Genomic DNA, 20,749 nt, shown 5'->3' with positions numbered 1-20,749 from the left:
CACTCTGTTAGGTAATAGACATAATCTAAAGATGATTTAAAGTAGAGGTAGGTTATATGCAAATACTATGGGTGATATTTTGTATTAGAGACTGGATTATCTGACCGGCTCTTAGGGCTGTTGGCGCCAATGCCTGTGGCTGTATACCAACATTGTGACAGCCTGTAGTATGCAAGTCATTTAGAAAAGACAGCTGATCACACATGTTCTTTACAGACATTTTCATACAAAGATGGAAGTCAACATCTGTGGCGTCGATAGGTTTGATTAGCAAAAACAGGTATAACAGAGTGCCCTTAACTCTAATAATAGGTATGAGTAGGCTACGTGGTGAAGGGCAAGCCCCCATCCACCACCAGGACATGCCCTATAATGTCCAGAGACTCTAAAAGAAACACGACTGAAGTCTCAGCCATGGAACGGACTCACTCCCTGGGACCCTTTTCCCAATTGAGGCTCCAGCTGTGCTGTGATAGGGGACTTCCCAGCACGGTTAAAATCTGGATGTTGCTCAAAACCCAATTTGGTGATGTATTCTCTGCTCTGTTTCTCTTTTCTTTTCATGTTAGTATGTTAAAAGTAAGCTACATAATTCTCTAATAAACATCTGTATTATTTATTTGTAAAACAAGTGGCTTCTTTTGTTAACAAATCCTTTGAACCTGAGACGAAAGTGAAAAATTTCAGCAAAATATTAATTGGCACTGTGAGCAGGATTTGTGAAACAAAATGCCACTCTTTAAGAAAAGAGATTAAGGTTGATTAACTTTTTATTCCCAGATGGGAAGATTCATTTTATTGCTCGTTCACTAGGGAATGGGACGGATTCACTGGATTATGTGAGAATTGAAACTTTAAGGTAAAGAGGGCTGAACCATTAGAAACTATTGAATGTTTTTGGCTCACACAGGTTGAAAATGGATAAGAATGTGATACGCTGGGTGAGAGGCTGGATCCTCCTCTCTGCCTACCATTAGGTACATGAAGCTAATTTAAAATTGTCTGAAGAGAAGTTTACAATTGGAAAAAAAGAATTATTCGATTTGTGAGTACAACTGTCCATGTCACAATGCCAAGACTGTATTTTAGTTGCTCAAATCTTCACTTCTTAAGTCGGCTCTCCCTTGAGACGGCGCACAGCTCTAACAATGTCCCCCACTCCCTTTTCTTTCTTTTTCCTTTTTCCTGTTGTGGCCTTACACCACCCCCGCTTCTGCCTCTGTCTCCCTCTCCATCAGCTAATCCCCTTCTAGCTTTCTCATCTCTCAGTGGGGGGAGGAAAAGCCCAACTTCTTCCACTCTGTCGCCCACTCTAGCATTTTTTTTTTCTGCCTGTATTCTGAGTCAATTTGGGCACCATTTGGCCTATATTTTGAGCTTCCTTGGTGGCTCAGCTGGTAAAGAATCCGCCTGCAAGGTGGGAGACCTGGGTTCAATCCCTGGGTTGGGAAGATACCTTAGAGAAGGGACCAGCTACCCACTCCAATATTCTGGTCTGGAGAATTCCATGGACTGTACAGTTCATGGAGTCACAAAGAGTCGGATATGACTAACAACTTTCACTTTTCACTTTGGTCTGTATTTTTAGCTATAAAACTATGACTACAGAAAGAAAAGGTGACTCTTTGGCACTGGATAGCCATGATATTCTTTAGACATGTTGGCTAAAAAAAGATGTACAACTTGAGAGTTGCAAGTTAAGTTCTCAGTTCAGTTCAGTCACTTAGTCGTGTCCGACTCTTTGCAACCCCCATGGACTGCAGCACGCCAGGCCTCCCTGTCCATCACCAACTCCCAGAGTTTACTCAGACTCATGTCCATTGAGTCCGTGATGCCATCCAACCATCTCATCCTCTGTTGCACCCTTCTCCTCCTGTCTTCAATCTTTCCCAGCATCAGGGTAGTATTGGAGTTTCAGCTGCAGCATCAGTCATTCCAATGAATACTCAGGACTGATTTCCTTTAGGATGGACTGGTTGGATATCCTCAGTCCAAGGGACTCTCAAGAGTCTTCTCCAACACCACCGTTCAAAAGCATCAATTCTTCAGCTCTCAGCTTTCTTTATAGCCCAGCACCCATATCCATCCATACATGACTACTGGAAAAACCATAGCTTTGAGTAGATGGACCTTGTCGGCAAAGTAATGTCTCTGCTTTTTCATATGCTAAGTTGGTGATAACTTTTCTTCCAAGGAGCAAGCATCTTTTAATTTCATGGCTGCAGTCACCATCTGCAGTGATTTTGGAGCTCAAGAAAATAAAGTCTGTCACTGTTTCCATTGTTTCCCAGCCTATTTGCCATGAAGTGATTGGGGCAAAATGAGGACTATAGCCCAGGAGGCAGCATTTCAGATAGCTCTGAGATACTGCTCCAAAGTGGCAGTGGGAGAAGGACAATATATAAGGTTTTGGTGAAGGGCGGAGTTCAATACCATTAGAAGGAAAGTCGCTCAGTCGTGTCCGATTCTTTGCGACCCCATGGACTGTAGCCTACCAGGCTTCTCAGTCCACGGGATTTTCCAGGCAAGAGTACCTGGAGTGGGTTGCCATCAATACCATTAAGCATTCATTTACAAAAAGTTTTCTGTTAGTCAACAGGATCTGATGTCACCATGAAGGGATTTATTGCTTCTCTAGATATGAGGAGATGCAGAGATTGAGATCATAAAATCTGTTCTTAAAACCATCAACTATCTAAAGACCTGTCCCAGCAGATTCCCTGCAGCCCAGAGTGCCTCACTCCACCCTGAACTCTCTCAGGGTTGTTGAAGGTCAATAGCTATAGCAGTGTGGGGCTCAATCTTCGTAGAAAGTGAAGTCATTCAGTCGTGTCCAACTCTTGGCCACCCCATGGACTGTAGCCCAACAGGCTTCTCCGTCCATGGGCTTTTCCAGGCAAGAATACTGGAGTGGGTTGCCATTTCCTTCTCCAGGAGATCTTCCCATCCCAAAGATTGACCGCAGATCTCCCTCATTGTAGGCAGACACTTTTACTGTCTGAGCCACCAGGGAGTTGGAGCAATCTCCCTACAGGCAGATGGTAAATGCCTTTGTTGTCCAGTCTTTGACAAATCTCTTGGTAAGTGCCAAATTGTAATTGACAGACTCCAGAGAAAACTGGTTAAAATGAATTTTTTTTTCCTTCCTTTGAAACTATAAAACCGGTTCTTTTTGCATATGCAATTTAAAACAGCTAGATTTTTACAAAGGTCCGCCTAGAAAAAAGCTTGAAGTTAACCTTTGCCTAGGCTTTCCAGATGGTGCTAGTGGTAGAGACTCTGTCTGCCAGTGCAGGATAAGAGATGTGGGTTCAATTCCTGGTTTGGGAAGATTCCCTGGAGGCAGGCATAGCCACCCACTCTAGTATTCTTGCCTAAAGGATCCCATGGACCCAGGAGCCTGGCAGTCCATTGGCTCGCAAAGAGCTGGACTGACTGAAGCGATTTAGTACAGCAGGCTACTTGAAATAAATACAGAGCCCAATGTGCCTGAGACCTTAACCTTGGGCAAATTAGAATTTCAAGCCATGGGGAAAAAAAGAGAGAGGGAGAAGAGTCAAAGAGACATTTTAAATCTGATCTCTGTCTGTCTGAATTTACCTTGTCTCAGTGTATATCTTTGTCAACTGGTTTAAAGAAAACCAAGCACTTATGAATCAAACAACTACAAGAGAAATTAACCTAAATGAATTTCAGGTTCACGTGAACTGGGAAATATTCAATATTAAATATCTAGTATTAATGTTTGTTTGCTAATCTAATTAAGACATGTCTTTAATCATTAGCTTGTGTAATACCTTTATTGTGCCTAGGTTTAATGTAAGTGAAATTTGCCAACAAGGAAAGTAACTCAAGTGAAGAAACTTTTAATATATATATTTATATTTAATATATAATATATTTATATTTAAAATATATATTTATATTTAAAATATATATTTATATATAAATATAAGTGGGACAAGAGCTTTTAAATAAACTTGATTAAGAATAATTATACTTTAGGAATGTCTGTCTAAAATAATCTCTGAAGATTGGGGTAACTTGAATTTCTAGGGTTCTACTAAGCTAAGTGATAAAAGTTTACTGAATAGCTACATCATTTCCAAATAAAATAAGATTTGAAACATTAATTACTGAACATGACTGAACTGACTTAGCAGCAGCAGCAGCAGCAGCAGCAACTTCCTCTTACAGAGAAACTAAAGAGATTTTGGACTATTAATGAATATGTTTGGTGCCATCCTGAGATGTTCTCTATAAGAAAGCAAATGTTTTTAGAAATTAAACTGGTTCACCAATCTCAGTTTAGTCGCTTAGTCATGTCCGACTCTGCAATCCTGTGGACTGCAGCACGCCAGGCCTCCCTGTCCATCACCAACTCCCGGAGTTTACTCAAGCTCACTCCCATTGAGTTGGTGATGCCATCCAACCATCTCATCCTCTGTCATCCCCTTCTCCTCCCGCTTTCAATCTTTCCCAGCATCAGGGTCTTTGCAAATGAGTCAGCTCTTTGCATCAGGTGGCCAAAGTATTACAGAATGCTAGTATAAAGTACAGTTCATAGTTGCTTAAGGAAAATAAGATGTGTGTTTTAAGTAAAAAGAAAAAAAAGCTATGAGAAATGGAATTGCATCTTATTAAGAAAAAAGAAAGTAGATCAATTACAGGTGGCTGTTTCTAAATAAACAAAGTGATTTTAAAAAAACAGAAAGAGGTTTTATGGAAAGTGGACCCCAAGAAAAATTTTGTACATAATACAGGTTTTCTTGAGATGTTGAACTGCCTTATAATGGATTTTACCTCTGAAGTGATCGGTTCTGTTTACCTTTGAAATCTTTTGTTAACTTTGGCTAAGCAAATGACTATTGTTTCACAATGATTGATATAATCCTGTTGGACTGAGTGTTATAAACCCTGCTGATATTTTTGACAAAACTTCCTAAAATTAAAATCTAATGAAGTTCTTTTGACCTCTGGCTGACTTTGGGATGCTTCAGAGGACCCTGAGACATCCCAAAGAGAGGTATTAAACTACATGGGTTCATTTGATATGTTAAATTACTTGGGAAGTATTGTTGGAAGAGTGATAAATCTCGGGTTATATGTATGGTTAATGTTACTAATATAGATATCCTAAAAATTATGTGGAAATCATAAAGATCCGATATGTCCTGATAAAGTGTTGTCAATTATAATTCTAGTTACCATATTAAAGTGTTACCTGTCACAGCAATGGCCAGGTTGCTTTGTCAATTGCAATATAGTTATATTTTAAACATGCCATCTATGGTTTCACTCTCATGTGCTTAGAAGAATATTGTTACTTCTTCAAGATTTATGGAAAAGACTTTATAAGATTAACTAGATAAACACATTTTACATATTTTATTTTTAACAGTAAACTGGTACCAGACTGGAATTTGGTTTTCTCTCTCTGTTAAAAGAACAAAGTTTTCTTATAACGCAGCTTTTGATCACAGATTGTGAATTTCTTTGCCTTTAAGTGATTTATATTTGCTTGTAAAATCTTTTGTTACTTTGATAAAGTTTTGCAACCCCACGGACTGTAGTTCACCAGGCTCCTCTGTCCATGAGATTCTCCAGGCAATAATACCGGAGTGGGTTGCCATTTCCTTCTCCAGGAAAGTAAATAAGTATTATTTCACAATGATCTATGGTACATGTAGATAAAGCTCCTTCTGCTTCTACAAATTAACCCCTCACTTGACCTCCTGGTGGTTCAGACAGTAAAGCGTCTGCCTGCAATGGAGGAGACCCGGGTTTGATCCCTGGGTTGGTAAGATCCCCTGGAGAAGGAAATGGCAACCCACTCCAATACTCTTGCCTGGAGAATCCCATGGAGGGAGGAGCCTGGTAGGCTACCTTGTTGTTATATTATTAAAATTTTAATCAAGTTTTTAAAAGGATACTCTAATTTTGTTTATAAAGCTTATTTCTGGACTGGAATACAAAAGTAGGAAGTCAAGAGATACCTGGAGTAACAGGCAAATTTGACCTTGTAGTACAAAACGAAGCAGGTCAAAGGCTAACAGAGTTTTGCCAAGAGAACACACTGGTCATAGCAAACACCCTCTTCAAACAACACAAGAGAAGACTCTACACAGGGACATCACCAGAGGGTCAACACTGAAATCAGATTGATTATATTCTTTGCAGTCAAAGATGGAGAAGCTCTATACAGTCAGCAAAAAGAAGACCAGGAGATGACTGTGGCTCAGACCATGAACTCCTTATTGCCAAATTCAGACTTAAATTGAAGAAAGTAGGGAAAACCACTAGACCATTCAGGTATGACCTAAATCAAATCCCTTATGATTATACAGTGGAAATCACAAATATATTCAAGAGATTAGATCAAATAGACAGAGTGCCTGAAGAACTATGGACAGAAGCTCGTGACATTGTACAGGAGGCAGTGATCAAGACCATCCCCAAGGAAAAGAAATGCAAAATGGCAAAATGGTTGCCTGAGGAGGCTTTACAAATAGCTGAGAAAAGAAGAGAAGCTAAAGGCAAAGGAGAAAAGGAAAGGTATACCCACCTGAATGCAGAGTTCCAAAGAATAGCAAGGAGAGATAAGAAAGCATTCCTCAGTGATCAAAGCAAAGAAATAGAGGAAAACAATAGAATGGAAAAGGCTAGAGACCTCTTCAAGAAAATTAGAGATATTAAGGGAACATTTCATGCAAAGATGGACACAATAAAGGACAGAAACATATGGACCTAACAGAAGCAGAAGATATTAAGAAGAGGTGGTAAGAATACACAGAACTATACAAAAAAGATCTTCATGGCCCAGATAACCACGATGGTATGATCACTCACCTAGAGCCAGACATCCTGGACTGTGAAGTCAAGAGGGCCTTAGGAAGCATCACTACGAACAAAGCTAGTGGAGGTGATGGAATTCCAGTTGAGCTATTTCAAATCGTAAAAGATGATGCTGTGAAAGTGCTGCACTCAATATGCCAGCAAATTTGGAAAACTCAGCAGTGGCCTCAGGACTGGAAAAGGTCAGTTTTCAATCCAATCCTAAAGAAAGGCAATGCCAAAGAATGTTCAAACTACTGTACAATTGCACTCATCTCACACGCTAGTAAAGTAATGCTCAAAATTCTCCAAGCCAGGCTTCAACAGTACGTGAACCATGAACTTCCAGATGTTCAAGCTGGTTTTAGAAAAGGCAGAGGAACCAGAGATCAAATTGTCAACATCCGCTGGATCATCAAAAAAGCAAGAGAGTTCCAGAAAAACATCTATTTCTGCTTTATTGACTATGCCAAAGCCTTTGACTCTGTGGATCGCAACAAAATGTGGAAGATTCTTAAAGATATGAGAATACCAGACCACCTTACTCGCCTCCTGAGAGATCTGTATGCAGGTCAAGAAGCAATAGTTAGAAATGGACATGGAACAATAGACTGGTTCCAAATCGGGAAAGGAGTACATCAAGGTTGTATATTGTCACCCTGCTTATTTAACTTATATACAGAGTGAAGTCGCTCAGTCGTGTCCAACTCTTTGCACCCCATGGACTATAGCCCACCAGGCTCCTCTGTCCATGGGATTCTCCAGGCAAGAATACTGGAGTGGGTTGCCATTTCCTTCTCCAGAGTACATCATGAGAAATGCCGGGATGGATGAAGCTCAAGCTGGAATCAAGATTGCCGGAAGAAATATCAATAACCTCAGATACGCAGATGACACCACCCTTATGGCAGAAAAGAAGAACTAAAGAGCCTCTTGATGAAAGTGAAAGAGGAGAGTGAAAAAGTTGGCTTAAAGCTCAACATTCAGAAAACAAAGATCATGACATCCGGTCCCATCACTTCATGGCAAAAAGATGGGGAAACAGTGGAAACAGTGACAGACTTTATTTTAGGGGGCTGCAAAATCACTGCAGATGGTGACTGCATTCATGAAATTAAAAGACACTTGCTCCTTGGAAGAAAAGTTATCACCAACCTAGACAGCATATTAAAAAGCAGAGACATTACTTTGCCAACAAAGGTCCATCTACTCAAAGCTATGGTTTTTCCAGTAGTCATGTATGGATAGATGTGGGTGTTAGACTATAAAGAAAGCTGAGGGCCAAAGAATTGATGCTTTTGAACTGTGGTGTTGGATAAGACTCTTGAGAGTCCCTTGGACTGAGGATATCCAACCAGTCCATTCTAAAGGAAATCAGTCCTGAGTATTCATTGGAAGGACTGATGCTGCAGCTGAAGCGCCAATACTTTGACCATCTGATGAGAAGAACTGACTCATTGGGAAAGACCAAGATGCTGGGAGAGATTGAAGGCAGGAGGAGAAGGGTGCGACAGAGGATGAGATGGTTGGATGGCATCACAGACTCAATGGACATGAGTTTGAGTAAACCTTTGGAGTTGGTGATGGACAGGGAGGCCTGGCTTGCTGCAGTCCATGGGGTTGCAAAGAGTCGGACATAACTGAGTGACTGAACTGAACTGTTCCTGTAAGTTTGCTTCTTTGAGAATGCAGCAAATGAATCTCCAAATGGTAATACAAAAATATCACCTGGCCAACACCCAAGCATTCACCTGCCCTACTGTTTGGCCAATAGAAGCATAAAACCATAGACTCTTGCAAAGGTGGTTAAGTTATCTAGACTTTGATAACTGCACCCATTTACTGACAGAGGCAATGGAAGTACTGCTGTATGAACCAACTTCTCAAGTTTGAGAACTCTGCTTATTGGAACACTCCATCAGTAACTGTGAATGGACTGTTTTCACTAAAACGTACAATACGTCCTACATTGTTACTTATAGAATCGGTAAGACTGCTTGTGTTATTTTGCCTTGTTCCTATGTTCTTCAGTCTAAACAATCCTGGGGCCGACTGTTAGGGGCATTACATGAATAATCTTGTTTAGGCCTCAAGGACAAAGCAGAGCAGACCTCTGACCTTGCTTCTACATCTGCCGGGACACTGCCCTGACTGGGAGTGACTGGGAGTGACTGGGAGTGACTGCCTGCTGTGAGCGCAGGGCTTGCAGCACCATGGGTAAAATGGGGGTGACATCTCGAGATGGCTGAGCCCCTGGAGGGGCCTGGCCTACCAAGCCCTAGGCTTAACTACATTCCAAGTTTTACACAACAAAACAAACAGCATTAATATCAAACCAGAGCTGTAATTTGGTCACAGATTGATGGTGATAATGATTTGCATCTGTCCTGGGATTACAAACGGAATCCGGAACTTCCATCTTTGAATTCTCACCCATGTGCTGCCAGGGACCCTTTCCCAGCTGGGACTCCAGATGTGCTGTGGAGTCTTCCCAGCACTGTTTAAGTCTGGTTGTTGCTCAAAATCCAATTTGATGATGTAGTCTCTGCTCTATTTCTCTTTTATTTTAATGTTAGTATGTTGAAAGTAAGCTAGACAATTCTCTAATAAATATCTGGATTATTTTAAAAATAAGTATATAAAAGAAACACAACTACATGGGCCACATCAAGGGGGCTCCAAACCTCCCAAGTATTTTTCTTTAAATGTTTTCCTTTCAAGTCTTTTTGTCATATCTGCATGAACAAATCCTGGTGCAACTACATTCACCTTAATTTTCTTTCTTGCTACTTCTTTAGCAAGAGCATGTGAAAATCTGACTAATTCTTTATTAGCACTGTGCATAAACTGGCCAGAGTTTCCTCTGAAACCAGTAACAGCTCCTACATTCACAATGGACTTGCTCTGCTGTTTAATCATTGTCTTCATGGCAGCTCTACAGGTCAGCATGGAGCCCAGGAGGTTAGTATGAAGCAGAGATAGCATATTCTCAGCATTTTTCCTTATTAAGGTTTATTAATTTCAGCTGCATTTACCAAGAAATTAATTGGACCCAAATTCTTGCCTCTGTTCCTTCAAATGTGTTTTGAACGTCATGTTTTTAATGACCGTCTCAAAGCTCAATGCCAAATAAACTCCACCCAGGTCTCCAGCTGCAGCCTCTGACCCCTCGGAGATTCCAGGCAACAAAGGCCAGTCAGTAGTGGCTCTGTGCCATAAAGCGGCCCACCGCCCTGTTGATGCCCCTAGACCCTGCCCACCTGGGACAGAAAACCTCAGGGCTAGATGGGGAGGCTACAAGGGCCCTTCCCAACCACCTCCCAGGTTTTTTTTTGATGTGTTTTACATGGTATTAATGGACTGCCCAGGTGACTCAGTGATAAAGAATCTGCTCGCAAATGCAGGAGATACAGAAGACACAGGTTCAGCCCCTGGGTCAGGAAGATCCCCCGGAGGAAGAAATAGCAACCCACCCCAGTATTATTGCCTGGGGGATCCTACGGACAGAGGAGCCTGGCCAGCTGCAGTTCAAGGGGTCGCACGAGTCAACTAAGCGCTTGTCCCATCACCAAATCCTCCCAACTTTTTAAAATTGAAGTATAGTTAGTTTACAATGTTGTGTTCATTTCAGGTGTACAGCACAATGATTCAGTGGGAATAGAATCTAAAAAAGAATGGATATATGTGTATGTATAACTGATTCGCTCTGCCATACAGCAGAAACTAACAGACCATTGCAAATAAGCTATACTTCAATAAAAATTAATTTAAAGACAGAATTCTTTGTATAAAGTTCTCTCAATCTAAATTTATTTCTCACTGGGTATGGGTTAGCAATTGTGAGACTATTTTATATACATATGAGGGTTGAACACATAAGTGAATATAGTGTAAAAATGAGAGCCAAATTTTTGCTATCAAGGAAAGAATTTTCAAATAGAGGAAGCTAGAATGGAACCTGTGTGTTAGATTGAAATCAGAGATACCAATATGAATTGTTTCTGAGAGAGAGAGATCAAGCTCCATCCGCTGAGAGGGCCAGTAAGCAAGGATATCCCACTAGCAATGAGCACAGCTAATATCCAAATCTTGGTTTCTAAATACCACCTTCCAATAAAAGGAAGCAAGACTTCTTAGAGACGTGGTTGATTCCAGGGCTGGGGAAGAGAAAATATAAGAACAATTTATGATGCCAGAAAAAAAGAAGTAGTTGAAAAAAGATGGGGTATGTCAAAAAGAAACAGGAGCCAATCTGAAGAAGCTCACAATGACAAAGCTGAAACAGTTTGAGCAACAATATAAATAAAATATTGGATTATAATCCATGAAATAAAATAAATGGTCTCTTGGATAAGAGACCATAGTGATACAAACTATTGGCTAAATAAAAAACTGGGAAGAAGAGATAGTTCTACCTTATGGAAGAATTCTAGTTAATAAATGTAGGAGGGGGACTTTTCTGGTGGTCCAGTGGCTCCCAATGCAGGGGGCCCGGGTTCAATCCCCAGTCAGGGAACTAGATACTGCATTTCACAACTAAAAATTCTGCATGCAATGAAGACTTGTTGCAGCCAAAGAAATAAATTTAAATATTAATAAATAAATGTAGAAGGAATGAGGGAAATAGAAAATCATTTTTAGATCAAATACTACAGTAATAATTGTGTGTGAGATCCACTGATGGATGCCAACATTCATGGGCAAAAATTTGAAGAGAAACAGAATTTTGCATAGTCTTAAATATATTTCTTCAGATATTTATTAATTACAAAGAGAAATATAGTAACTTTACAGTAAAGAAACCTTAACCAAGTGATCAAAGTTGACATTATCAGTAATAAGACATATCAGAGGGCAGCATCATGTATCCCCTGATAGGATGAACTAAGAAAGGCACATCATTTCTATACTATTCTTGCCAAAAATGCACAATCCCAATATAATCATAAGAAAAATCAGGACAAAAATTTTTTTAATATCAGACTGCGGCGCATTCTACAAGTAACTGACAAGTACTTTTTTTTAAGTCTCAAGGTCATAAAGACTGAGTAATTATTACAAAAGAGAGGAGATTTAGAAAACACAAAAAATAAATCCAACGTGAGATATTGGATGGCATCCTGGAATAGAATAGAAAAAGAACATAGCGGAAGAGCTGTGAAATATAAATAAATAATGTCTGTGGTTTAGCTAAGAGTGTTGCACCAACACTATTTTAGTTCTTTTTGGTTGTTTTTTTTCTTTTACTATTTTTAGTTTTGAACATTGTACTGTGCTTACACAAGATGTTCTCATTAAGAGAATTCAGATGAAGGGTGAATAAAACTGTAACATTTGCAACTTTTCTGTGCCTCTGGAAATATTTCAAAATTGATCATTTCTTTTTGTTTAACTTAATTTATTTGTGTTTGGCTGTGCTGGCTCTTCGTTAGTGTATGGGCTGTTTTCTCTAGTTGGGCTGAGCAGGGGCTATTCTTCATTGCGGTGCACGGGCTTCTCATTGCGGTGGCTTCTCTTGTTGCAGAGCACAGGCTCTACAGTGCAGGCTTAGTAGCTGTGGATACACGGGCTCTGGGGCACCTGGCATCTTCCGAGACCAGGGGTTGAACTCATGCCCCCTGTACTGGCAGGCAGATTCTTATCCACTGCGCCACCAGGGAAATTCAAAATTTATAATTTCTTAAAAGACACTTCAAAGACCTGCCATTTCTGATCTTCTGTATCCTTCCACTGCATGAAGGATGAAAGCTTTCAACCAGGCAATAAAAAGGACTTCTAAAACTCTTTCACGTCATCCCTTACTCATTACCCTAAGCCATGACTCTTTTGTGTCATATATATTGACCACCCTTTACTGTCTTGTCTTTTTTAAATTGTGTTTATTTGTTTTTGGCTGTGTTGAGTTTTCACTGCTGTGTGCGGGCTTTCTCTAATTGCGGGGAACAGGGGCGAGTCTCTAGTTGTGATGTGGGGGCTTCTCACTGTGGTGGCTTCTGTTGGTACAGAACATGGGTTCTAGATGCTCGGGCTTCAGTAATGACTACTGTGACTTTTATCACCTTAGATGCACATAGTCTGTTCTTGAACATCATGTAAATGGAATCAGTGTGTTTTCTTTTTAATTTAGTCAACCAAATTTGAGATGCCTTCAAATTCCAGTCTTAAGACTCTAGACTTTTAAGCAGACCAGCCTCTGATCCCATTCAATTCATGCATTCAGTCAATGATTCAAAAAGTATTCATTAATATTCTACTTGACCTCAGGCATTCTCCCAGGCACTGGGGACATGGTTTTGAATGAAACTGACCAAATCCTTCATTCTCACTGAGCTGATATGCTAGTGGGGAAAGCTGATTCTAGAAACACAAACAAATAATATTTCAGAGAGTAATAATTACTATAAAGAAAAAAATTAAGCTGGATACGCCAATGGGGTAAGAGGCTGGTAATTTAGACAAATTTGTCAGGAAAGGATTCTCTGGACTGGTGATATTTGAACTGAAGCCGAACTAATATAAGGACATATCTGAACGTGTCCCCCCACCCAAATTCATATGTTGCCAAAGGTGATGATATTGGTAGGTGGGATATTTGGAGGTGATCTGGTCATGAGGGTGGACCCCCTCATGGATTTGATTAGTGTACTGATAAAGGATATACTTCAGGGAATTTTCTGGTGGTTTAGTGGCTAAGACTCCATGCTCCTAATGCAGAGAACCCAGGTTCAATCTCTGATCAGAGAACTCGATCCCACCTGCCCCAACTAAAGAGCCTGCATGCCTCAATGAAGACTGAAGATCCCATGCTGCAACTAATACTCGGTGCAGCCAAATAAATAAATATCTTAAAAGAGAGAGAGAGAGATCTCAGAACTCCTTAGCCCTTTTCACCACTTAGGTCACATTTGGAGAAATGCTGTGTTTACACAGCAAAGGAAACTGTGAACAAGGAGAAAAGACAACCCTCAGAATGGTAAAAAAAAAAAAATCATAGCAAATGAAACAACTGACAAAGGATTAATCTCCAACATTTACAAGCAGCTCATGCATTCAATACCCGAAAGACAAACACCCCAAACAAAATGTGGCCAGAAGACCTAAACACACATTTCTCCAGAGACATTCAGATGATTGACAAGCACATGAGAAGATGCTCAACATCACTCATTATTAGAGAAATGCAAATCAAAACTACAATGAGCCATCATCTCATACCAGTCAGAGTCAGTTCAGTTCAGTTGCTCAGTTGTGTCCGATTCTTTGTGACCCCATGTATCACAGCACGCCAGGCCTCCCTGTCCATCACCAACTCCCGGAGTTTATCCAAACTCATGTCCAGCAAGTCGGTGATGCCATCCAGCCATCTCATCCTCTGTCATCCCCTTCTCCTCCTGCCCCCAACCCCTCCCAGCTAATGCTGGGCCTTTTCCAATGAGTCAACTCTTTGCATGAGGTGGCCAAAATATTGGAACTTCAGCTTTAGCATCAATCCTTCCAATGAACACCCAGGACTGATCTCTTTTAGGATGGACTGGTTGGATCTCCTTGGAGTCCAAGGGACTCTCAAGAGTCTTCTCCAGCACCACAGTTCAAAAGCATCAATTCTTTGGTGCTCAGCTTTCTTCACAGTCCAACTCTCACATCCATACACGACTACTGGAAAAACCATAGCCTCGACTAAATGGACCCTTGTTGGCAAAGTAATATCTCTGCTTTTGAATATGCTATCTAGGTTGGTCATAACTAGGAGTAAGCGTCTTTTAATTTCATGGCTGCAATCACCATCTGCAGTGATTTTGGAGCTCAAAAAAATAAAGTCTGACACTGTTTCCACTGTTTCCCCATCTATTTCCCATGAAGTGATGGGACCGGATGCCATGATCTTAGTTTTCTGAACGTTGAGCTTTAAACCAACTTTTTCACTCTCCTCTTTCATTTTCACCAAGAGGCTTTTTAGTTCCTCTTCACTTTCTGCCATAAAGGTGGTATCATCTGCATATATGAGGTTATTGATATTTCTCCTGGCAATCTTTATTCCAGCTTGTGCTTCTTCCAGCCCAGCATTTCTCATGAGGTACTCTGCATATAAGTTAAATAAGCAGGGTGACAATATACAGCCTTGACATATTCCTTTTCCTAACTGGAACTAGTCTGTTGTTCCATGTCCAGGTCTAACTGTTGCTTCCTGACCTGCATATAGTTTTCTCAAGAGGCAGGTCAGGTGGTCTGGTATTCCCATCTCTTTCAGAATAGTCATCATCAAAAAGTCTACAAACAATAAATGCTGGGGAGGTTGTGGAGAATCCTCTTGCACTGTTGGTGGGAATGCAAACTGATACACCGCTATGGAGAACAGTATAGCGAGTCCTTAAAAAACTAAGAATGAAACTACCATATGATCCAGCAATCCCACTACTGGGCATCTACCCTGAGGAAACCATAGTTGAAAAAGACACATGGACCCCAGTGTTCACTGCAGCACTATTTACAAGGTCTAGGACATGGAAGCAGCCTAGATGTCCATCAACAGATGAATGGATAAAGAAGTTGTGGTACTTATTCACAATGGAACACTACTCAGCTGTAAAAAGGAATGAGATTCTAATGAGGTGGACAAACCTAGAGCCTATTATACAAAGTGAAGTATGTCAGAAAGAGAAAGACAAATATTTTTATTAATGCACAGATATGGAATCTAGAAAGATGGTACTGATTACCTTCAAGGCAGCAATGGAAATGCAGACATAGAGTACAGACTTGAGGATACAGAGGGGAAAGCAGAGGGTGGGACCAATGGAGAGTGTAGCTTGGAAACACAGACATCACCATGGGCAAAATAGGTAGCCGGTGGGAACTGGCTATGTGACTCAGGGAGCGCAAACCACTGTTCTGTGACAACCAGGAGGAGTGGGAGGCGGTGGGAGGTGGGAGGGAGGTTCAAGTGTGGGGGACATATATATACCTATGGCTGATTCATGTTGATGTATGGCAGAAACCAACACAATATTGTAATTATCCTCCAATTAAAAATAAATTTTAAAACAAATCACCTGGCATACATAGGTGTGTAGATTTATCGTGAAATGAAGGCAATGTACCAGGAACGTTCCTGATGTGATTCAGTCATTTGTTTAACAAATCTTGAGTTCTGTGTCAGGCACTTCATTATGGGTTGGAATGTAAAGTATTACCTCCATTCCACTCAAAAAGAAAGTGATGTACAAAGATACCCAGTATACAAAATGGATGCCTAGGAATTTGCCACATCTGCTGGTGGCTTCAAAAACAAATCAAAGGTTGAAGAGGAATTCCTTGGTGGTCCATCGATTAGGACTCCTCCCCTGTACTGACAAGGGTCTGTCAGCACAGGAAAAAATAACAGTTATATTTTAAAAAAATTGAGAAACAGTCTTCAATTAAAAGAGACTCTCATCTGGCCTTCCAAACCAGAAAAAAATTATTATAATGAACATTATTTGGACAACTACCAAAATGGAAATATTACCAGAAGATCAAATAATATCAATACTAAATTTTTCCATTTTGATAATATTACTCTCAAGGTAATAAAAAGTGTCCTTCTTTGGAAATACTCATTGAACATTTTAGAGGTATAAGGACACCAAGGCTACAATTAATTCTCAAACAATTTATCTAATTCAAGGAAATAAAGATAAAGAGAGACTCTGATAAAGGGTGGCAAAATGTTATCAATTGATGAGTCAGAGGAAAATGTGCATCAAAGTTTCTTATATTATACTTGCAGCTTTTTATTAAGTTTGGAATTATATACTTTTCAAATGTTCCCAAAAGATTCCTAAGTAACTTAACTTCATGACAGAATAAAACGCAAGAATATTTATAGGAACACAAAAATATCCAGTACTGACAAGGTACTGGACATCCAATCAAAAATTACCAGGCAGAAACCATAAAATTCTCAAATGAGAACATAGGCAGAACACTCTTGGACATAAATCACTCTAAGACCCTCTATGACCCACCTCCTAGAGTAATGGAAAAAAAAAATGGGACCTTATTAAACTTAAAGGCTCTCTCACAGCAAAGGAAACTATAAACAAGGTGAAAGGACAGCCCTCAGAATGGGAGAAAATAATAGCAAATGAAACTGACAAAGGATTAATCTCCAACATTTACAAGAAGCTCATGCAACTCAATACCCAAAAAACAACAACCCAACCAAAAAGTGGGCAGAAGACCTAAACACACATTTCTCCCAAGACATACAGATGGTTAACAAATGCGTGAGAAGATGACCAACATCACTCATTATTAGAGAAATGAAAATCAAAACTACAATGAGCTATCATTTCACACTGGTCAGAATGGCCATCATCAAAAGTCTACAAACAATAAACGTTGGAGATAATGTAGAGAAAAGGAAATCTTCTTGCACTGTTGATGGAAATGCAAATTGATACAGCCACTATCAATTGAAGACAGTACAGAGAGTCCTTAAAAAATTAAGAATAAAGCTACCATGTGACCCAGCAATCCCACTTACTGGGCATGCACCCTGAGAAAACCATAATTGAAAAGACATGAACCACAATGTTCATTGAGGCACTATTTAAAAGAGATAGGACATGGAAGCAACCTAGATGTCCATCAACAGACGAATGGGTAAAGAAGTTGTGGTACATATACACAGTGGAATATTACTTGGCTATAAAAGAGGAATGCTTTTGAGTTGGTTCTAATGAGGTGGATGAACCTAGAGCCCATTATATGAAGTCAGAAAGACAAATATCATATATTAACGTGTATATATGGAATCTAGAAAGATGGTACCCATGCATCAACTTGCAGGGAGCAATGGAGATGCAGACATAGAGAACGCACTTGTGGACACAGTGGGGGAAGGGGCGGGCGGGACCAATGGAGGGAGTAGTGCGGAAACACAGACATCACCGTACATAAAATAGGTCGCTAGTGGAAATTTGCTGTATGACTCAGGGAGCTCAACCCAGTGCTCTGTGACAACCTAGAGGGGCAGGATGGCATGGAAGGTGGGAGGGTGGTTACAGAGGGACAGGACATGTGTATACCTATGGCTGATTCATGTTGATGTATGGCAGAAACCAACGCAACATTGTAAAGCAATTATTCTCCAATTAAAAATAAATTAATTTTTTTAATTACTTGGCATACATAGATGTGTAGAAGATTTATCACGAAATGCAGGCCACGTACCAGGAACATTCCTGATGTGATTCAGTCATTTGTTTAACAAATCTTGAGTTCTGGGTCAGGCACTTCATTATGGGCTGGAATGTAACGTATTACCTCCATTCCACTCATAAAGAAAGTGAAGTACAGAGACATTCAGTATAAAAAATGAGTGGCTAGGATTTGCCAAATTTGCCAATGGCTTCAAAAACAAATAAAGGTTGAAGGGAAATTCCCTGGTGGTCCAGAAGTTGGGACTTCTCTCCTGCATTGACAAGGGTCTGTCAGCATAGCAAAAATTAATTAATTAATTTAAAAAAATAAAGTTTGAGGAACAGACTTCGATTAAAAGAGACTCTCATCTGGTCTTCCAAAGCAGAAAAAAAATTATTATAATCAACATCATTTGGACAACCAGTAAAATTGAAATATTGCCAGAAGATTAAATTATATTGCAACAATACTAAATTTTCTATTTTGATTCTACTACTATCAATGTAATAAAAATTGTGTTTGTTCTTAAGAAATACACACTGAACACTTTAGAGGTATAAGGGCACCTGGGCTACAATTTACTCTCAATTCATAGAGAAATAGAGAAAAAGAGAGATTTTGATAAACAGTGCAAAAATGTTAACAGTTGGTAAATCCGAGGAAATTGTACATAAAAGTTCCTTGTACTATTCATGAAGCTTTTTGTTAAGTTTGAAATTACATTTTTGTTAATGTTCACAAAAGATATCTAGGTAACTTAACTTCATCACAGAAAAAACTCAAGAATATTTATAGGAACACAAAAATATCCATCACCCACAAGGTAAAATTTATGAAGACTGACATCCAATCAAAAATTACCAGGCATACTTACGTGTGTAGAAGATTTATCATTAAATGCAGGCCATGTACCAGGAACATTCCTGACACTTTTCAGTCATTTGTTTAACACATCTTGAGTCCTGGGTCAGGCACTTCATTATGGGCTGGAACGTAAAGCCCATTATATAAAGCCCAGTATAAAGCCCATTACCTCCATTTCGCTCCTAAAGAAAGCGAGGTACAGAGACATTCCGTAACTCATTCAATGTCACATAACTTTCAAGTTATAGAATCAGGATTTTAATCTGAATCTACTGACTGCAAAATCCATGCTTTCTCTATGTGTCACACTGAAGGGGAAGCAAAAGGCTATAACTCAGTAACATAAAGCCATCGAGAGGACTTCACTGGTGGTCCAGTGGTTAAGAATTCACCTGCCAGTGCAGAGGACCTGGGTTCAGTCTCTGGTACGGGAAGAACCTTCACGCGGAGGGATAGCTAGATCCGTTTGCCACAACTAATGAAGCCTGTGCTGTAGAGCCGGTGCTCAGCAACGAGAGAAGCCATCAAGATGAGAAGCCCGCGCACTGCAATGAACAGCAGCCCCCCACTTGCTGCAACTCGAGAAAGCCTGCTTGTAGCAATGAAGGCCCAGCCCGGCCAAAAATAAGTAAATTAATTCTTTGGAAATAAAATAGAGTGGAAGACCCTAATTTTTCCCATACAGAATCTTTCAGAATCAAATTGTACTGTTGATTTAAAATATTTCCTTTTTTAAAAAAAATTGACTCTTTACAGATGAGCCACCAGGGAACCCCTGCACCAGCATATGCAGCCAAAACTTAGTAAATGTTCATGCAATATCTGTATTTTTTTTTAATTGAACTATAGTTGATTTACAATGCTGTATTAGTTTTGTTTTAATTTTGGCTGCACTGGGTCTTCAATAAGCACCCAGGCTTTTCCTAGGTACAGCGTGCAGGGTCTTCTCTAGTTGTGGGGTACAGGCTCCAGAGCTTGCAGGCTCAGCAGTTGCAGCACTCCAGCTGAGCTGCTCCACAGCATGTGGGATCTTAGTTCCCTAATCAGGGATTGAACCCATATCCCCTGCACTGGAAGGCGGATTCTTCACCACTGACCACCAGGGAAGTCCCTGTGTTAGTTTCTGGCGTATAGCAAAGTGATTCAGATATGTATATATAGGCATGTATTCTTTTGTAAAATGTTGTTGTTGTTCAGCTGCTGAGTCATGTCCTACTCTTTGCAACCTCATGGAAGGCAGCCCACCAGGCTTCCCCGTCCACTATCTCCCGCAGTTTGCTCAAATTCATGTCCATTGAGTCAGTGATGCTATCTAACCATTTCATCCTCTGCTGCCCCCTTCTTCTTTTGCCTTCAATCTTCAATTCTTTCTTTAAACACTTTCATTTATTTGTTTATTTGCTGTGCTGGGTCTTCATGCTCTGAGGGCTTGTCTCTACTTCTGGTGAACAGGGCTACCCTTCGTTGTGATGTGTGGTTTCTCCTGTTGAGGAGCAGACTCTAGGCTCACGGGCTCAGTAGTGGTGGTGCATGAGCCCAATAGTTGTGGGTCCTGGGCTCTAGAGCACAGTCTCAATATTTGTGGTGCAGAGACTTAGTAGCTCCAAGGCATGTGGGATCTTTCCAGACCAGGGATCAAACTTGTGTCTCCTGCATTGGCAGGTGGATTCTTTACCACTGAGCCACCAGGGAAGCCCCTATATAAATATGTATATATATATGTATATATATATATATATATATATATATATATTCTTTTCGTATTATTTCCCATTATAGGTTATTACAAGGTATTGAACACAGTTCCCTATGCTGTACAATAGGACCTTATTATCTATCTATTTTATATGTAGTAGTTTGTATCTAT

At 40.1% G+C, this 20,749-nt stretch overlaps 1 long non-coding RNA gene and 1 pseudogene across 1 annotated transcript in view; both read right to left on the bottom strand.

Annotated features, from left to right (window-relative positions):
* The window catches only part of LOC138418881 (uncharacterized), a 46,508-nt gene extending 27,444 nt beyond the window's left edge, over window positions 1–19,064 (bottom strand). Inside the window, exon 1 of the long non-coding RNA XR_011248756.1 lies at window positions 18,893–19,064. This is a non-coding gene — a long non-coding RNA (uncharacterized lncRNA). The remainder of the gene's footprint in view (window positions 1–18,892) is intronic.
* LOC138418503 (3-oxoacyl-[acyl-carrier-protein] reductase-like) lies at window positions 324–12,421 on the bottom strand (annotated as a pseudogene).
* Window positions 19,065–20,749: the final 1,685 nt, after the last annotated feature.

This window comes from Ovis canadensis, chromosome 14 (assembly GCF_042477335.2).
Source record: "Ovis canadensis isolate MfBH-ARS-UI-01 breed Bighorn chromosome 14, ARS-UI_OviCan_v2, whole genome shotgun sequence".
NCBI classification, from domain to species: Eukaryota; Metazoa; Chordata; class Mammalia; order Artiodactyla; family Bovidae; genus Ovis; species Ovis canadensis.
This window is presented reverse-complemented; position numbering and strand designations above follow the sequence as displayed.